The 13,091-nt window shown below is 48.0% G+C and overlaps 1 long non-coding RNA gene across 1 annotated transcript; it reads right to left on the bottom strand.

Annotated features, from left to right (window-relative positions):
- Positions 1–5,083: 5,083 nt before the first annotated feature.
- LOC136485821 (uncharacterized) lies at positions 5,084–8,883 on the bottom strand. The gene is made up of 3 exons (XR_010766564.1): positions 8,810–8,883; positions 8,354–8,475; positions 5,084–5,204 (listed from the first exon to the last, which is right to left on the bottom strand). It is a non-coding gene; the product is annotated as an uncharacterized lncRNA (long non-coding RNA).
- Positions 8,884–13,091: the final 4,208 nt, after the last annotated feature.

Raw genomic sequence — 13,091 nt, 5'->3', positions numbered from 1 at the left:
GCGGCAGGGCAGGCAGCAGGCTCCGCTGCCGCTGCGCGGTGGCCGTTGTCATGGAAGGCCAACAGGCTGGCGCGTGCAGCGCGGATCTGCCGCGGCGGTGCTAGTGGCGCCGGCGCTCCTGCTCGCGAGGCTCCGGGACGCGTACGTCGACACGATGGTAGCGCTGGGCGGGTCTGGCAGCGACGCGAAGGCTCCTGGGCAGCGACGCGGAGGCCAGGCTGTGGGACAGGCGGGTGCCGCGTGCGCGCCGGGGGAGCAGGATCGGAGCATGTGGGGCGGTGGCGACTTCGGGAGCGGGAGTGTGCGGAGCTAGCCTCGCATGGTCGCCGCAGCAGAGCGCGCGTCTGGGACTCTGGGTCCGGCGCCTTGAGGAAGCTGCGAAGACGAAAGACAGTAGGACGGACGAATAGACGACGTTAACAGCAAGTAGGACAGAATGCTAGTTTCAGGTAACGGAGCATCCTTCCGATGCTATTTTACACAACGGCAAAGTTTTAGTGGTATTTTTCGGATTTGGTGATCTTTCGATGCTATAGAACCAAGTTTCCTTTATAAAATCATCTCATGTTTATTTAAGGTATTATTTTAATCTATTTAATCTTTGAAAACTCATAGCTTTTTATCCGTAGCTCCGATTAGAGTGATTCTCGCGCTCATGTGTTCGTAGTGAAGTGAGAATAAATTCGTAGTGTTATTTTTATATGTTTTTACTGCTTGGTGTACTGTTCTAATAGAAGCTTATTCCTTTGTATGCATGTACTAGCTTGTAATGATGTATGTGTGGTTAATTTTATGAACAAATAGAGGCTGAGTAGTTCGAGGATTCTCAGGAGCAAGTCTTTGATCAGGAGTAACTTTGAGGAAGGCAAGTGTGACTTAGGGATTTCCTTTCTACCTATTCATCATTGTAATCAAAGTTCATATGCATTTTATAAATTGTATACCCTAAGGAATTTACCTAGCATCTTCTGTACTATATATCCTTGTCACCTTTTGGGAGGGTTTTATGCATGTTAAGTTTAGTTGCTGCTATGCTTATCAACTGTTACATGCTAATCTCGACTAATGACTTATGTAATATTGTTAAATAAGCTTTTTAGCAACATGGACCGAAGAGGGTGTAACATCCCGGGTTTTCCGTAGGCAAAATCTGAGCTTTCAAAAAAAATTCCTGTAAAGTGTGAATCATATAGTCACTAGGTCCGACGTAGGTCAAACGTCTGACAAGTCGCTAGCAAATCGTTGCATTCATATAGAATTGCTTGTAGGAGTTTGCCTTGACTTTCGAGTTGGTTTCGTGTTTGGGCTTTGCCCGAGTTTGAAGTGCTCAAGTCCATAGCAGCCCTTTCTCCAATCCTTCTAACTACTCTCTTACTCTGGATCCTTTCCAAAATCCTAGCGTGTGTGTGTGTATATATATATATATATATATATATATATATATATATATATATATATATATATATATATATATATATATATAAAACTCGAGTATATCTACACTTATACGCGCCTTCCAACAACTCTCTTTCAAGAATCTTACCACCTCGATGTGTGTGTCCCTACACACGTATATCCGCTAGCGTCTCTCTCCAAAATTCCATCACTTATATGCCTCTCTCTATATATACATACACACCTACGTTGACATCTCGTTATCAAAAACCCTATATATATATATATATATATATATATATATATATATATATATATATATACCCACTCCGAATCATACATATATATATATATATATATATATTCGATCCCCCTCAAATCCTTACTCTCACTACTGGATTCAGGTTCTTTGCCGAGTGCCTGAGGCACTCGGCAAAGGCTATATTGCACTCGGCAAAGCCTTTGCCGAGTGTGGCACTCGGCAAAGCACACACGGCAAAAAATTGATCGGCAAAGCACTCTTTGCCGAGTGTATTTTATCGGGCACTCGGCAAAGGCTTTGCCGAGTGCCCCGGAAACACTCGGCAAAGAAAAGCGACCGTCACGGCGCCGGTTCCGTTGACGGTCACTTTGCCGAGTGTCAACCCTGCCGGCACTCGGCAAAGATTTTTTTAAATTTTTTTTAAAAAATTCTTTGCCGAGCGCCATCCCGGAAGGCACTCGGCAAAGAGCTTTTATTTTTTTTTTGAAAATTTTCTTTGCCGAGTGCCAAGCCTCCAGGCACTCGGCAAAGATTTTTTATTTTTTTTTAAAAATTATTTGCCGAGCGTCAACTCGGCAGACACTCGGCAAAGAGCTTTTATTTTTTTTGGAAATTTTCTTTGCCGAGTGCCAAGCCTCCAGGCACTCGGCAAAGATTTTTTATTTTTTTTTTAAAAAATTATTTGCCGAGCGTCAACCCGGCAGACACTCGGCAAAGAGCTTTTATTTTTTTTGGAAATTTTCTTTGCCGAGTGCCAAGCCTCCAGGCACTCGGCAAAGATTTTTTATTTTTTATTTTTTAAAATTATTTGCCGAGCGTCAACCCGGCAGACACTCGGCAAAGAGCTTTTATTTTTTTTGGAAATTTTCTTTGCCGAGTGCCACCACTCCAGGCACTCGGCAAAGTTTAAAATTTTTTTTTTAAAATTTCTTTGCCGAGTGTTATAGTCATAGCACTCGGCAAAGCTGGAAAATCTGTTTTCTGGTCGCCCATTTTGCCAGCTTTGCCGAGTGTTTTGACCATTGCGCTCGGCAAAGGGGTCCTTTGCCGAGTGCAACACTCGGCAAAGTGACCCAAAACGGCAAATAATTTTTTTTTTGCGTTCCATCATGACAAATACATTCATACAAACATATATCACATATATATCTTATCCATCACATATATATCTCATCCATCGCATATATATCTCATCCATCACATATATATCTCATCCATCCACACATCCATCCGCCCATAACACATCCATCACAATATGTAATAATAAGTGCTCAAGTCCATCCAAATAAGTTTACAAGTTCATCAAAGTCCACAAGTGCATCACAAGTCCATCACCAAGTGAACAACAAATGTAAAAAATACAACATGCACTCATCTCGGCCACTGCGACTGTGGTGAAGGCCCAGGTGCATCATTCGTAGGTGCATGAGGTGGATTATTCGAACCACCGTCAGATGGAGACTGCACAAAGGAGAAAAGATTGCATGTGAGACAAAATTATTTTGATAGCTAATCTAGGACGATAGAGGCCATACAAGCAAAGCACAAGTGAAAGTAAAAAACTTTGATACTCACAGGAGTAGCTGCAGCTGCAGGACGCGGAGGCGGAGGTGGAACCAACAGCCCAGGTGGCAGAGACAAGCCCATACGTTGCCCAAGCCCTTGTAGGAAATCCGTAATGTCCATCAGCCTCTGCGCCTGGGCCTGCCGCTCGGCCCGCTCGGCCTCCAACTGGGCCCCCAGCTCCTGACGTTCCTTCATTTCTTGTTCTAGCCGGGCCTGCAATATTTCACTCCAATGTTTCAGTAATGCAAAGCTAATTAAGGTGTGTAAAGATCAATGTATGACGAGTAAAACAGGAATAACCTCGAGTGCGTCGACCCGGTGCTGTGCAGCGGTCGGCCGTGTGCGAATGGCCGGGCTCTCGCTCGTGCTCCGTGCTCGGATCTGGGAGAGAGAGGGAGTAGAGGCCGTGTCGATGACGCCGTCGCCAAGCCAGAACCGTCCATGCTTCTTGCCTTGCCCCGCCCTCATGACGGCCTCTCCATCGAAGTCCTGGGTGCTCGGATCGTGGTCTGCCCCATGGAGCGACCTCGCCACCTCAGTGTACTCACTGATGCGAGAGTGGACGCTCGGGTTCGTGTATGCCTCGGGCGGGTCCTCCAGGTTGAAGGAGACGTCGGACGTCGCCTTACCCTTGTGGGCCATACACCATGCCTGGAAGTCCGAGCAAGCCTGGCCACTATGTGACGCCGACTGCGAGAAAGACAGCACGATGATTAGAAATCAGACAGAACTGAGCGTGACAATAGATAAATCAATTCGCGTACCCATGCTTGTTTGTATCCGGCGAGGTTGCGGCTGCCTTGATGGTGTGCTGGACCTTGCATCAGTAAACGACGGTCCCGGGCATCCCTGTGCATCTTGAGGTACTCCTCCGTGAACCACCTGTCCACCATCATCGCCCAACACTCGGGATACGCTTGGCACCACCAGGGAATCACCTACACGTCATCAAGTATTGGACATATAAGAAGATCAAATTAAACCAACTTAATCTCAAATTGAATCAATGTTGATGTTCTTCATTTACCTCAAGGTACTGCTCCCGGGTCAGCTGCATCTCTCTTGCGTCTTTCTTGGTTTTCCTCTCTCCAAGCTTCGACCCGTAGTAGGTTACGATGGCCTGGATGCGCGCCTCGTGATGCATGTCGGTGACGAGTTTTTTACAGGCTTTGGTAGTCGCCTGCTCCGCCCTGGCCTCAAATCCCTCCTCGCATCTGTAATAAGTCTGCATACAAAAGCGATGTATCGATTCATTATTTCAAGAAAAGTCTAATGAATGCGACGTATTGAGCAATGTTGTGCAAGGGAGACTTACCCAAAACTCTGCCTTCACCCGCGCCGCCTTGTTGGGGTACTCCGCATCGGAGGCGACGACGTAGTGGTCAAACGAGTAGGCCGGCTCCGTCTTCGATGCGTACGTGACAATGCCGGGGAAGTGCTGCCTGCACAGAAGACCCAGGATGCCGTTGACTAGCCGTGCGCTACCACCCGACACAACCACCCAGTTCCTGCACGAGTAATTAAGAAAAATTATTAGTTTTTTTCATCATATCATATGAAGTAGTGGTGATAACATATACAGTTACTTACTTTTGTCCTTCGGGGCGAATCAGTGGGCATTGGTGACGAAGCGGAACCTGTGGGAGACTCGCGGGACCTCGCAAGTAGACACTCGAAGAGGAGTTGGAGGAAGCAGAACCCGTGCCTGCCGCCTCCCCCTCCTCCTCCTCCTCCTCCTCCTCCTCCTCCGTCTGCCGAACCAACTCCTCGTCTGACTCGTCCACGGGCGCCACCTCCTCCTGCGGCTGGCGGTCCTCCTCACGTGGCGTGGGAGGAGACGGCCCCCTCCTGCGGCAAGCGGTCCTCCTCCTCCTGTTTGATCCCTCTGCTGCCCCCTCCGCCCCCTCCTGCGACCGGCGTTGTCTTTGGTAAATCGAGTTCACAGACCTATGACGGTCGCCCGCCATCTTTGTTCAATCACCTGCAATAAAAAAGAAAAACAAGACATAATTAGAAATAGGTGCAAAAATAAACAAAACATAATTACAAAAAATATAGTATTACATGTATTAGAAATATATGCAAAAATGAACAAAACATAATTACAAAAAATATAGTATTACATGTATTAGAAATAATCTTCATGATTGAAATTAGATGGATCATAGGTCTCGTCATCACTATCAACATTGTCCAACTCATCAACACTATCCGAAGGAGGAATGTTGTCTTCATTGTCATTGCCGAAATGTAATCGCTCAAGCATTTGTATATCCTTCAGATTTCGCACCTCGTCTCCAGCGTCCTCGTCATCATCCCTTTCATTATCTACTTCCATTCCTATCTCTTCGGTTAAGTCTATGTCAAACCTCCCTTGTAGCCCCTCTTCTTGATAGAACTCTCCATCATATGTGTTTGGGTTGAAGTTATAATCTTCATCGTTTGGGACAGGTAGTTTACCGTGTGGCGATACATTGTGCACAATAGACCAACCCTTAAGATGCTCGGCGTCTTTGCACGCGTATGACGTATAATAAACCTGGACGGCCTGTTGAGCCACAATGTAGACATCTTTTCCTGGATAGACGGAATCCTGTCGAATCTCGACTAGCCCGAGCTTAGGGCTCCGTCTCGTTACACCAGGATGAAACCAGTGGCATTTGAATATGACTGGAGTAAGAGGTTTGGAACCATAAAATGATATTTCGTAGATTTCTTCAATTCTTCCATAATAGTCGAGTCCATATGTGGTAATCATGACTCTTCATCCCGTTGACTCGCAGAGTGCCTAAGTTAACTCCCCTCTTTAGATTCGCTGCATACCCATCAGGGAACATTAGCTTCTTGATCCATTCAAGTACTTCCCTCCTTTGGTCCTTTTTCAAGACAAAATCAGCCTTAGGCCTTCTCCAAGTCTTGCCACGACTAGGAGGTTGCATCTCTTGATTTGGTCTATCGCACAACGTTGCCAGGTCTACTCTAGCCTTTGGGTTGTCCTTAGACTTTTCAGTGTCCATGAGTGTTGCCCAAAGTGCCTCGGCGACATTCTTTTCAGTGTGCATTACATCAATGTTATGTGGTAGAAGAAGGTCATCGAAATAGGGGAGCCTCGTCATGCCCGAGATATGAGTCCACATATGCTGCTCACCATATCCCACAAAACCACCTTCTTCATTGGGCACGAGAGCACCTATCTGAGCATGAACCTCGGCACCATTCATCATCCGCGGTGCAGGGTTTGTCACTTTGACGCCTTTCGTAAAGTTCTTGATGTCTTGTCTGAATGGATGGTCAAGAGGTAGGAATTGACGATGTCTATCAAACGACGAATACTTGCCACCCTTCTGCAACCAAATAAACCTCACACCTTCCTTGCATATTGGGCATGGGAACTTCCCGTGAACACACCAGGCGCAGAATATCCCATACGCCAGGAAGTCATGCAGGGAGTAGTGGTACCAAACGTGCATTTTGAAGGTTGTCTTTGTAGCTCGATCGTATGTCCATACCCCTTTGTCCCAAGCACGGACCAATTCATCAAATACGGGCTCCATGAACACACCCATATTACTCCCTGGGTGTCCAGGAATTATCAACGACAAGAATACGTTATGTCGTTGAAAGGAGACACCGGGGGGAAGATTAAGGGGGATAACAAAGACGGGCCAACATGTGTATGGGGCAGCCATCATTCCATAAGGATTGAACCCATCTGTTGCCAACGCGACACGTACATTACGAGCCTCATCTGCTTTGTCACGATGTTTGTCATTAAAGCGGATCCAAGCTTCACCATCGGATGGATGTACCATCTTGTCAGGATTGTACCGTTTGCCATTTTTGTGCCATGTCATCTGTTTCGCGGATTCCTCGGTCATGTATAGCCGTTGAATCCTCGGTAGGAATGGAAGGTACCGTAGGATTTTCATGGGGATCGTAAGTTGCCTCTTCTGGCCATCATCAGAGTCTACCTCCAGGTACCTGGAGGATTTACACTTTGGACAGAACTTTGCATGCTCGTGTTCTTTCCTAAATAGGAGACACCCTTTTGGACAAGCATGTATCTGCTCATACGGCATCTTAAGTGCTCGAAGGAGTTTCTGTGACTCGTACATGCTCTTCGGCAGAATGTGGCCCTCCGGAAGCAAGGTGCCAATCACGGCCAACATCTTATTGAAGCCAGGTCGACTTAAGTTTAACTCAGACTTCAACCCCATTAAGCGTCCAATGGCATCCAGTTGAGACACCGTTGATCGATCGTGAAGGGGTTTCTGTGCCGAGTCCATCATATCGTAGAATGCCTGTGCGGCTGCTTCCATCTCCTCCTTCTCACGTCCCTCATCGAACTGTCCTTGGTGAAAGTCATCTAACATGTCTGCTACCCCGGCATCAGCATCAAAAGCCTCCACCCGTGGTCTCACCACCTCCTCTCTCATACGATGGGCTTCACCATGGTGGACCCACCGGGTGTAGTCCGGCGTAAATCCATTCTTCACAAGATGTTTACCCATTTCCACCTTGTTTACCCTTCTCCTGTTTCCACATTTGCTGCAGGGACACAAAACTAGGCAATGTCCTTTAGCAGCGTTGCCAAATGCACTGTTCAAGAAAGCATCGGTCTTGTTCATCCATTCCGTGGTGTAATCACTCTGACTTCTCCAGCCCGTGTACATCCACTGACGGTCATCCATCCTCTAACATATGTATCGGCGAGTAATGTAACCATTAATTGCATGTACATGGTGTTCCTACTGTCTAATAGGTGAGGATAGGTCCTAATCCCACCCGCAGATGTGTAGATGAGGTTAGTTTCCATGCTCTACTCCTATCCGAGACAGAATTTCGGCAGCACCTCCCCGCTGTTCTCCAGATACACGTCCTACCAAAGAAGAGTGTGTATCCGGAGAACAACAGGGAGGTGATGCCGAAAGTCTGTCTCGGACTAGAGCAGAACATGGAAACTAACCCATCTACGCATCCGCGGGCTGTCCAAAAAGCGTGGACAATCCGAAATAGATACGGTCATAGATATGCAAAGATCTGCATACCTCCAACCGTATCTCTTTCGAACGGGAGACGCCTAACTGGGTTACGCGATCTACGACAATGATATAAAAAGAGGGGTTATACCTAGGGTGGCGATGGAGTCAGGCTAGCGGGGCCGTGGCGGGTCGGTGCAGTGGCGAGACGACGCGGTGCAGGCAGACCGACACGGTGGCGAGAACTCCGACTCAACTCTGACGGGCTCTTCTCTACAAAAATGGAACAAAATACTGTTATTTACAAAAAAAATCGGCAGAACCTCCCCTGCACGGTGAGGTTTCCAAAACCTGCAAAAAACAACGGCACGATGGCCGACAAGCACATATGGCTCAACAGAAGCCATGTAGTTTGGATATCAATCCATGTAGAAGAATATATCCAAGTAGTACCTCTACTTGTACTACTACTACCACTACTTCTACTACTACTACTACCACTAATTCTACTACTAATACTACCACTAGTTGTACTAATACTGCCACTAGTACAACTAATACTACTACAACTACCACTACCTCCACAATAATAAGTGAGAAGGCATACCTGACGGGCGACGGGGTAGGGGCGGGCGGCGTCGGGATCGGGCGGAGTCAGGGATGGGGTCGAGCACGGATGGCGTCGGGGCGGGTGGTCCACGGGGCGCGGCCGGGGGCATGGGCAAGGCCGAAAAAAAAAGGGCGCGCCGGGGCGCAGGGCCGGCCGGGGTCAGGGCGGCGCGGCTGGGGGGAAGGGGCCGGCCGGGGCAACGGCGCGGCCGGCTGGCAAGGGCGCGAAGGCAGCGGGCGGCGCTGGCCGGAGGGCAGGCCGGCCGAGGGCACGGCGCGCGGGCTGCCGGGCACGTGGCCCGCTCGGGCAAGGTCGGCTCAGGCGGCCGGGCGCCGGGCGTGCGGGAACGGCCTCGTACGGTCTACTACGACGGGGGTGCTCCGAGTCCGCTGCGGCTTCCGTGCCTCGGGCTGTCTGCGATTGTCGTGCCGGGCGAGAGCGCAGGTCCTGCGAGTCTTCCTACTCGGCGCGCGTATCGCAGGGCCGACGTCTCTCTGTCCGTCTCCCGCAGGTTGCCGTGTGCTCGGGTCTCAGTCGCCTTCGACTGTCGCAGTCTCTCTTCCCGTAGCGGCGCGGCCTCGTTGATCTCGTCTTCCTTCGCTTTTCTCCATTTTCGCGAATCGTATCGTCTCGTACGTCGCGGAGGGCAGGGCGGCTGGCAGCAAGCCGGCCGGCGGCGCGGGCGCGCGGGCGGCCGGTGGCGGCGCGGGGCGAGCGGGCGGGCTGGCGTTGGCGCGGTTTGCCGGGCAGTGACTGCCCGGCCGGTCTAAAACCGGGTGTCCGCGGCTTTGCCGAGTGCCGGATCAGGGAGGCACTCGGCAAAGATTTTTTTTTGTTTTTAATTTCTTTGCCGAGTGCCCCGGATCTGGCACTCGGCAAAGATTTTTTTTTATTTTTTTTAAATTCTTTGCCGAGCGTCTCAGATCTGGCGCTCGGCAAAGAAAAATTTTTTATTTTTAAAATACTTTGCCGAGTGCTCCCTGGACGGCACTCGGCAAAGATTTAAAATTTTTTTTAATTATTTCTTTGCCGAGTGCTCCTGTGTACGCACTCGGCAAAGAGGAAAATTTAAAAAAAAATTAAAACATTCTTTGCCGAGTGCCTGAGGGCTGGCACTCGGCAAAGACACCCTTTGCCGAGTGCCATGCCCCGGCACTCGGCAAAGTTTTTTTGTTTTTTTTGTTTTTGGCCTCCAATTTTTTTGTGCAGCCTTTTTAAAGCACCAGGAACTCCTAGTTACAATTTGAAGATTTTTTTGTGGCTTTTTGTTATATTTAGTTACTTTATTTCGTTTACTTGAATTTTTCTGGAAATTAGAAATTTGAACTGCACGGTGGTACGAATAATGGAGTTTAATGATTCGAAAATTGATAGTCATGTTAGTGTGTGTTATGAGAGGCCGTATCCAGGAACAGACCCGAAATTTCGGATATCTCGTTCACGAAACATGTCCGCGAAATTGCGTGTGAAGTGTTTATAAATTCTACAAAATGCAAACGAAGTCCAAAAATCATGAAACTTGTTGAGATGTCGTGATATCATATGTGGAGGCTATGATAAAAATTTCAGAAGATTTCGTGCACGTTGTCACGTACGATGCTTACAAACCAGGACATCTCCACATGTGATATCAGATATCACATGTGGAGATGTCCTGGTTTGTAAGCATCGTACGTGACAACGTGCACGAAATCTTCTGAAATTTTTATCATAGCCTCCACATATGATATCACGACATCTCAACAAGTTTCATGATTTTTGGACTTCGTTTGCATTTTGTAGAATTTATAAACACTTCACACGCAATTTCGCGGACATGTTTCGTGAACGAGATATCCGAAATTTCGGGTCTGTTCCTGGATACGGCCTCTCATAACACACACTAACATGACTATCAATTTTCGAATCATTAAACTCCATTATTCGTACCACGTGCAGTTCAAATTTCTAATTTCCAGAAAAATTCAAGTAAACGAAATAAAGTAACTAAATATAACAAAAAGCCACAAAAAAATCTTCAAATTGTAACTAGGAGTTCCTGGTGCTTTAAAAAGGCTGCACAAAAAAATTGGAGGCCAAAAACAAAAAAAACAAAAAAACTTTGCCGAGTGCCGGGGCATGGCACTCGGCAAAGGGTGTCTTTGCCGAGTGCCAGCCCTCAGGCACTCGGCAAAGAATGTTTTAATTTTTTTTTAAATTTTCCTCTTTGCCGAGTGCGTACACAGGAGCACTCGGCAAAGAAATAATTAAAAAAAATTTTAAATCTTTGCCGAGTGCCGTCCAGGGAGCACTCGGCAAAGTATTTTAAAAATAAAAAATTTTTCTTTGCCGAGCGCCAGATCTGAGACGCTCGGCAAAGAATTTAAAAAAAATAAAAAAAAATCTTTGCCGAGCGCCAGATCTGGGGCACTCGGCAAAGAAATTAAAAAAAAAAATCTTTGCCGAGTGCCTAACCGCAGGCGCTCGGCAAAGAAGGACGTGGCACGGCGCCATTTCACGGGCAGCCTATGCCGAGTGTATAGATTTTGCCGAGAGTTTGGCGCTCGGCAAAGAAGTCCTTTGCCGAGTGCCTGCGTTTGCCGAGTGCCCGGCGCTCGGCAAAGAAATCTTTGCCGAGTGTAATTCTTTGCCGAGTGCAGCACTCGGCAAAGAAGATATTTGCCGAGTGTCCGATTTTTGACACTCGGCAAAGAAATTTACACTCGGCAAAGTCTCTGTTTCCAGTAGTGTCTGCAACTCCAAATATTCCTCTCCGAATCCTAGCAAGTATGTGCATATACATGTATTCGAGTATGTATATGTGTATACTCGTGCTATCCATCCTAATCCCTTTTTCTCGGAAATCCCGTCATTTATATACGCATATGCATTTTTATTTCTAATATATATATATGCTTACACATACACGTATATGTGTATACAAATTCAATATCCAAATCCATCTCTACCAAATCCCCAACTAAACTCTTTTGAAACTCCTTTTGAATCTCTATTCAAATCTCATTTAAACTATATCTCAAACTCCATTCGAACATCTGTAGGGAAAATAGAAAAGACCTCTCTTCTCTCCTCTCCTTGGGCCTAAACCCCAGGCCCAGCCGCACCATCACCGACACCGGCCCATCCCTTCTCCTCCTCCAGCCGCGGCCCAAGGCCTAGCCAGCGCCTCCCCTGCCTTCTCCCAACCCTAAACCCCCACGCTCTCCTGCCGCCGCCGCCGCTCGCTCACCGCACGCAGTGCAGCGGACGGTGCCGCTCCCTCGCGCGCGCGCTCTGCCTCACGGGCCCACCTTCCAGCGCCGGTCGTGCGCACGCGTGGCACACTTGCGTTCGCCAAAGCCGCGCCCCTCTGCCTCCTGCGTGCTCCCCCGTCGACCCAATGGACGCCGAGTGTCCCATCCGCAGCACGGACGCTGGGGATGGCCGCCGAGCTCTTCCAACCCTAGCTGTCGCTGCTATAAGAGGACAAGCAGATTGATCTAAAGAAAAACCCCAAAACCCTAACGTAGGTGACGGCTACTGATTATAAGGTCTAAGGGGTGTGCATACTACCCATTGGGGCGCCCTCCTAATGGGCAAGGGTGATACACGGCCCAACGGCCCAAAAGACGATGGCGTAGCACGATGACAGATTCTGAACATTGTCGTGTTTCAATGATGCCAGTTGATTCCTGTGGAATTTGTACCTCAAACAAAAGTGATTGTATAGCTTATGAAATTATCTTTCCATCCATATATGAATCATCAAAAACAGAGTTTGTATGCGTTCTGGGCGTCCGTTTTGGTGTTGGCTGCTCCTGAATTTCGAGATGGACTCGAACTTGACATGGATTGGGCCTCCAACTGGCTTGGACGCCCTTCCTTGCCTCCTAAGGTGGTTTCCAACAGGGAGGACGTCCAAGGGTTTCCTAGATATGTTCTCCACGTCTTTGGGGTGTGCTACAACTTAGGCCGGGGTCCCAATGGTGAATAACAAGCCCATGACGATGACGTAGCTCACGGCAGAAACAGGGACAGCATGTCCTGATGCTTTAGAGGTCTTGCTGATGTGATATTGAGGTAGGACCAGATCTGTTTGAAAGCTTATCGAATAATCTTTCTATCAAGTGCTCATTGACCTCAATCGCACTCCGGATGGATGAGTTATGGCCTTTCCAATGAAGCACTATTGGGCTGCCGACGAACTGAATGTTGGACTTTGATGAGCTTGCGCTTTGAGACACATTTGTACCTTCAATCAAATAAGAACATGTACATGTGCAACCAAGTGAATTGTTCC

This window comes from Miscanthus floridulus, chromosome 10 (genome assembly GCF_019320115.1).
Source record: "Miscanthus floridulus cultivar M001 chromosome 10, ASM1932011v1, whole genome shotgun sequence".
Classification (NCBI taxonomy): Eukaryota; Viridiplantae; Streptophyta; class Magnoliopsida; order Poales; family Poaceae; genus Miscanthus; species Miscanthus floridulus.
This window is presented reverse-complemented; position numbering and strand designations above follow the sequence as displayed.